Source organism: Podarcis muralis, chromosome 3 (genome assembly GCF_964188315.1).
Source record: "Podarcis muralis chromosome 3, rPodMur119.hap1.1, whole genome shotgun sequence".
NCBI classification, from domain to species: domain Eukaryota; kingdom Metazoa; phylum Chordata; class Lepidosauria; order Squamata; family Lacertidae; genus Podarcis; species Podarcis muralis.
In genome coordinates this window covers 64,803,779-64,810,448 of record NC_135657.1, presented here as the reverse complement: position 1 = coordinate 64,810,448, position 6,670 = coordinate 64,803,779, and positions in this window count along the sequence as shown.

Sequence of the window (6,670 nt, the reverse complement as noted above, 5' to 3'; positions counted from 1 at the left end):
GCCTAGTTTTAGCCCTGCAGTAAATGATGAATTGGTAGGTCCAATCTTTGATTTGTAGAAAATACTTATGGTAAGTCAACTAAATCAGATTATATAAAAATAATAATTCCAGCCTGGCTGGAATCCTCATCCCAGTCTCCCAGTGAGGCCTTGGAAGCTTGGCTTGCACCACAACAGTGTTCAGCACTAGGCAGCTCCCATGGAAGAGGTTTGGCGCTGTCCAACCCCACCAGCTAGTGCCGAGTAGAATGATGAACTGATCCGGTCCTACTGCCATGCCAACCCATACTCAACCTGCCACAGTTAATAAAGATTTGGCCTGATTTCATCCCAACCTTTCTGTCTCGTCGTTTGCAAATCTGGGTCACAGAATGCACCTACCGAGGCAATAAAGTATTGACTCATAAAATGATTCCTTTTACAAATAACAAAGATATGTAACAATTAAAGTATCTTCCACCTGTGAGTTACAGTATTTTTGAGAGTAAAGGTTCTTATAAAGTCTTAGGTGAGCCAGATGTTTGCATATACTGGTGACAATGCTTGTGCTTCAATATTTGAAGAGGAAATAAAATCATGCCACATGGTCAAAAAAGAGAAAGGTCACTTGAGTTCTGTCCTTTAGATACTGTACTTTTAGTTTATGAGATATATTTTCAAGGAGGGCAATTTGCCTAAACTAATTCTGTCCCATTTTCTAATGTTCCTTTTTCACCTGCAGTACCTTCTTGTGTTATGGGACTGTCTTTTTCAGCTATATACTGCCATGTGCTAAATTTTAAATGCCAGGAACGAGCTGTTTGCTGGCATGCCACTCCAAATGGTGATCTGTGAATGATTTTTTATGTCTTCCAGCATTCTAATTCCCCCACCTGTGTTCAGTTTACCTCAAGAAATATAAGGTTCAGAAGCTTCTGTGCTTAACTTTGCACTTTATGAATCACTAAAGATTTGGGCTCTTTATATATTATTCCCAGAATCTGTAAAGATGGGCTAATTCTTTCCGTTTGGGTGAGTTTCATGCTTGACAGATTTAAGCATGTTAATTTTAATTTTCTTACTTTTATATCCTGTCTTTCTTTGATTATGGAGCTCAAGGTGGTGTCTGTGTGACTTCCTGGCAGTCAGCCATCAAGGCACTGACCAGACCCAGACCGGTTTAGCTTCAGCAAGATATGTCTTCCCATTCATTCAAATGGGACTTGCACAGGATATGTTCCAGGCAAGATTAATACTAGTGAGGGTGTTTGTAGGGTGGGGGTGAAGCAGGCGTTCTCATGCTTGATTTTGGCCATGATTAAATGGGGTTGACCATCAGCATAATTCTGTATGAAGCAGAGGAATGTATCAATTGATTGATTGATTTAAAAGCTGTTATCTAATTTCATTTCAATTTTGAAGCAGCTTGCAATGAAAATCAGGGAAATGACATACAGCACATAATAAAATTGCATGTGAAAAGCTTAGAGCTACCTCAAAAAAGACTGTCAGTAAAAACAAAGCATGGAAATAAATTAAATTAACATATCACAGATTCAGGGATGAATTAATCTTCTGTGTCTTTTTGAGCGTACCCTGTTCATTCCTTTAAAAATAAACAAACTGAAGGTAAAACTGAAGAATAGCAGCATGTAATTGCAGGAAGCTCTCATTCTACAAAAGGTGGAAGGGGGAATACTCTTCCGTTTTCTCAGCTGCTCTCTCCTCCCTCCATAATATAAGGGAGAAAATGAAAGCCATGCAGCCCGTCCCCCCTTAAGAGGTTAGGGCTTGTTGATGGAGAGACATGCTACCAGGGTAACCATGGAAACTAGACTCACTCACACAAAAACTGCTTCCCAAGCAGTCCAGAATGTGTGTGCGTGTGTACAAAAAGAGAATAGAGAAGCTATTGTACTTGTGAGGGTAGCAAATTGGATGCCTTTTCCATACATTTCACCCAAACTCCTTAAAGCAGTATTGGTGTAAAAGCCAAAAGGGAGTCACAGTAATCGCCCAAATGTGTTTACAGCACTGGAGCAAAACATCACTTGAGTATTTTGTTGCACGCACCTTGCAAAATGCTCTCTGAATTAATATTTTATCAGCTAATTAGTATTTTCCTTCTGGGCACTACTTCTGATCCATGTAAACGGACTTAATATAACTGCAGTATATCAGACTGGCAACAATAACTGATTTAAGGAAGAGGAACTCTCAGCCATCCCAGATCTTGATGCCTTGGTCTAGCACCAATCTCTAAAATCCCAGTACCCAGTATAATCAACCACATGAATCGGAGAGGGGGGATGCACCTCAAAATATTTTAGAAAGCCAAAGCTCTAGAAATCATTTAGAACTAAGATCTCTCATTTCAAACTGTTTTCACACATGACATTAAGAATCATCACTGCCAGTGATGTAAGGTAAAGGTAAAGGTAAAGGGCCCCTGGATGGTTAAGTCCAATCAAAGGCGACTATGGGGTTGCGGCGCTCATCTCACTTTCAGGCCGAGGGAGCTGGTGTTTGTCTGCAGACAGCTTTCCGGGTCATGTGGCCAGCATGACTAAACCTCTTCTGGTGCAATGGGACACTGTGACAGAAACCAGAGTGCATGGAAACGCCATTTACCTTCCCACCACAGCGGTACCTTTTTATCTACTTGCACTGGTCTGCTTCTGAAATGCTAGGTTGGCAAAAGCTGGGACAGAGCAACGGAAGCTCACTCCGTTGCAGGGATTCGAACCACCAACCTTCCGATTGGCAAGCCCAAGAGGCTCAGTGGTTTAGACCACAGCGCCGCCCACGTCTCCTACCAGTGTTGTAGGTTTTAGTTTCACCTAATGGACCTACTTAGGTTGAAAACTGATTGAAATCTGGTGTGTTTAAATTATTATTATTTTATTTTATTAGATTTATATACTGCCCTTCATCTAAAGATCTCAGGGTGACTCACAAGATAAAATGTGGGACAGAGTCCCTCCTGCATAAAGAAGCTATCTTAAATGGGCTTTGTATTTTACAACATTGAGGGCGATAGGGTGAGAATTCCTCAGATGCCACCAAGCCAGTCTTTCCAGAAAGCAGGAAATATCAGAAGATTTCATTTAAAACACTACTCTCACGGTGAAATCCATTGATCCACCTTGAACTAAGCCATGCACTAATTCTACCTAGTGATGTTTCTTTATTGGTAATTTCAAATCCAAACTCCTCCTCCTCCTCCTCCTCCTCTTCTTCTTCCATTAGGTCTCTTTTATTCTATTATAATATTCTGTCCACTATGTAATAGGTTTTAGGATATTAAAAATGCATGGCAGCTTTATGATTTCTCTTAGTGGTCATTGCTCTATCATCTCTACTGCTGGAAGAGGCAGAATTTGTTTGAGGCCTTCACTGCTAAGGCCTATGTAGAATGATTTTCCTGTGGGAAGTTATTTGCTGCCTCAGTAACATTGTGGGCAAAATGACAATGAAAAATATTTTCCTTTGTCTTGTCCACATAAACTGCTTGGAGAAGCTCTAGTTCTGACAGCAAAAATAGGTTGGCACACCTGTATTTTTAAAGGCATAAACAGAATGGGTTGCAACTGTATAAAATGAGATTATTTCCTCGCTTCTGTTTAATTCTCCTTTGTGACCTTGTAAACATGATAACTTTCCCACACTGCTTTAATCACACAGTTAATAAAGAGGAGCCAAGGTTGGTTAGTTTTTCAGAAAATAAGAATTTTAAAAAGGGCTTTTGAGTAACGTGTCAGGAAAATAAATTAGGCCGAAGTACACATGCATGTGTAGTAACTAGCAGTCACCAGCATTAAAAGCCAGGAATTTTAATTTAAGCAAGCATCTTCTATACATGTGTGATGACTGATGAAGCTAACAGTTCAGTAAAAAACTAGAAAAAGGCAATCCCAAATGTGAGAAATGATCATGTTGCTTTTTCACATAATCCACAATCCTGCAATTACTAGACAACCTTAGACGGCTGATCGCCGAAGAATTGATGCTTTTGAATTATGGTGTTGGAGGAGACTCTTGAGAGTCCCATGGATAGCAAGAAGATCAAACCTCTCCATTCTGAAGGAAATCAGCCCTGAGTGCTCACTGGAAGGACAGATCCTGAAGCTGAGGCTCTAATACTTTGGCCACCTCATGAGAAGAGAAGACTCCCTGGAAAAGACCCTGATGTTGGGAAAGATGGAGGGCACAAGGAGAAGGGGACGACAGAGGACGAGATGGTTGGACAGTGTTCTCGAAGCTACAAACATGAGTCTGACCAAACTGCGGGAGGCAGTGGAAGACAGGAGTGCCTGGCGTGCTCTGGTCCATGGGGTCACGAAGAGTCGGACACGACTAAATGACTAAACAACAACAACAACATTGTTAGAACAGCTTGTGGTTAGGATGCTCATAAGTAGGACAGCTTGTGGCTGGAGTATGGTTTATTCATAGGCTTCAGCAGGTACAGTACTCGCTTACACCTGTAACTGGGACAACTAGTGGTCAGGATGTTGCTTGCGTCAGTATGTAAATGCATAGGAACAACAGATCAAATAGGGAATAGGATAAACAAGAAGGGTGGGTGTTGAAATCAGAGTAATGGGAGATGTAAACAGGGGCGGGAATGTTAGCTGGGTAATTAGGCAGTCATGGTAGGCTGCAAACCTTGTAGTACCCAGCTAATGGGGAGACAAGGGAGGGAATATAAGCTTGTGCTTTGTCAATTTGGGGTGTGCCTACTTTGGACACCAGCTCTTGCAAGAACATTTTGTAATCAATAAGCTCTTTGCTCCTTCACCAATTTTGTTCAGATTTTATTTTGAGGATCTTAAGACCCACCTCTAACACCAAACAAACCATAGGTTGTGGGCGGGCTTGGGCTGAGGGCGGAAAACAAACTGTTTTTAAAGCATGTTTAAGAATACAGCTTCAAACTTTTTTTAAAAATCACATCTGAGGGGAAAACTTTTTTCATTTTTAAATTCTCCTTCCTATCATAATACTTTGAATCCACACATTTACACAAAGGAGAGGGGGTAGAGGTTGACTGGGCAGGAGCTAAATAAATTTGGATGTCCTGTTATTAGTTATATAGGAATATAAATAATACCACTATAACCTCTTTTTAGTTATAAAGGGATTCCATATGTATGTTTGATGGGGCAAAGGGATGATAACTGCCTCTTAGAAGGACCAGTAGCCACCCTAAGGTGTGCATTGCCTGGTCATTGTGGTTGCAGCACTGCCATTGGAGGGGAACTCAGAACCCTTGGAAGGTGGATGTGGCCACATAAAGTTAACTTTTTGTGCTTGCTCAGGGTTGCTTGGTAATTCATCAGATGGGTGGGGTAAAAATAATATAATAATAATAATAGAATTAGAATTAGAATTAATTAAGCCCTGATCAGATTTGAGCATGTGAACTTGTTTCGTCCATATGGAGTTCATCTGTCAGGAAGTGGCAAACTGGGGTGGGGGGGTGGGGGGGTTAACACCCCAGAGGACAGGATCACACTTCAAAATGACCTTGACAGATTAGAGAACTGGGCCAAAACAAACAAGATGAACTTTAACAGGGAGAAATGTAAAGTATTGCACTTGGGCAAAAAAAATGAGAGGCACAAATACAAGATGGGGGACACCTGGCTTGAGAGCAGTACATGTGAAAAGGATCTAGGAGTCTTGGTTGACCACAAGCTTGACATGAGCCAACAGTGTGACGCGGCAGCTAAAAAAGCCAATGCAATTCTGGGCTGCATCAATAGGAGTATAGCATCTAGATCAAGGGAAGTAATAGTGCCACTGTATTCTGCTCTGGTCAGACCTCACCTGGAGTACTGTGTCCAGTTCTGGGCACCACAGTTCAAGAAGGACACTGACAAACTGGAACGTGTCCAGAGGAGAGCAACCAAAATGGTCAAAGGCCTGGAAACGATGCCTTATGAGGAACGGCTAAGGGATGTTTAGCCAGGCATGTTTAGCCTGGAGAAGAGGAGGTTAAGGGGTGATATGATAGCCATGTTCAAATATATAAAAGGATGTCATATAGAGGAGGGAGAAAGGTTGTTTTCTGCTGCTCCAGAGAAGCGGACACGGAGCAATGGATCCAAACTACAAGAAAGAAGATTCCACCTAAACATTAGGAAGAACTTCCTGACAGTAAGAGCTGTTCGACAGTGGAATTTGCTGCCAAGGAGTGTGGTGGAGTCTCCTTCTTTGGAGGTCTTTAAGCAGAGGCTTGACAACCATATGTCAGGAGTGCTCTGATGGTGTTTCCTGCTTGGCAGGGGGTTGGACTCGATGGCCCTTGTGGTCTATTCCAACTCTATGATTCTATGATTCTATGTCTGGATAGATCTCTGTTCAGGCCTTCTGGATTGGCTACAGAGGTTGGTTGGGGTGGCAGAACAAGGACCATGGTAGGATCCCACCCAGGGTGAATTGCTATAAGCGGGCAGCAACTGGGGGTTACAGATGAGAAGAGTCTGTTAAAAGAGAAAAAAAGAAAAGAAACCAAAACAGATTTGTGTGAATACACTTCCCACAATCATCTGCACTTCAATTATCTGCACTTAAATAGCAGACTGGTTAAACTGGTTGCCACCATTCCTGGAGTTGTTTTTTTGCTAAGCAGAGCACATATCCAAGTGAACAAGATGAAATTGTAATGCCCTGCAATATGTATATT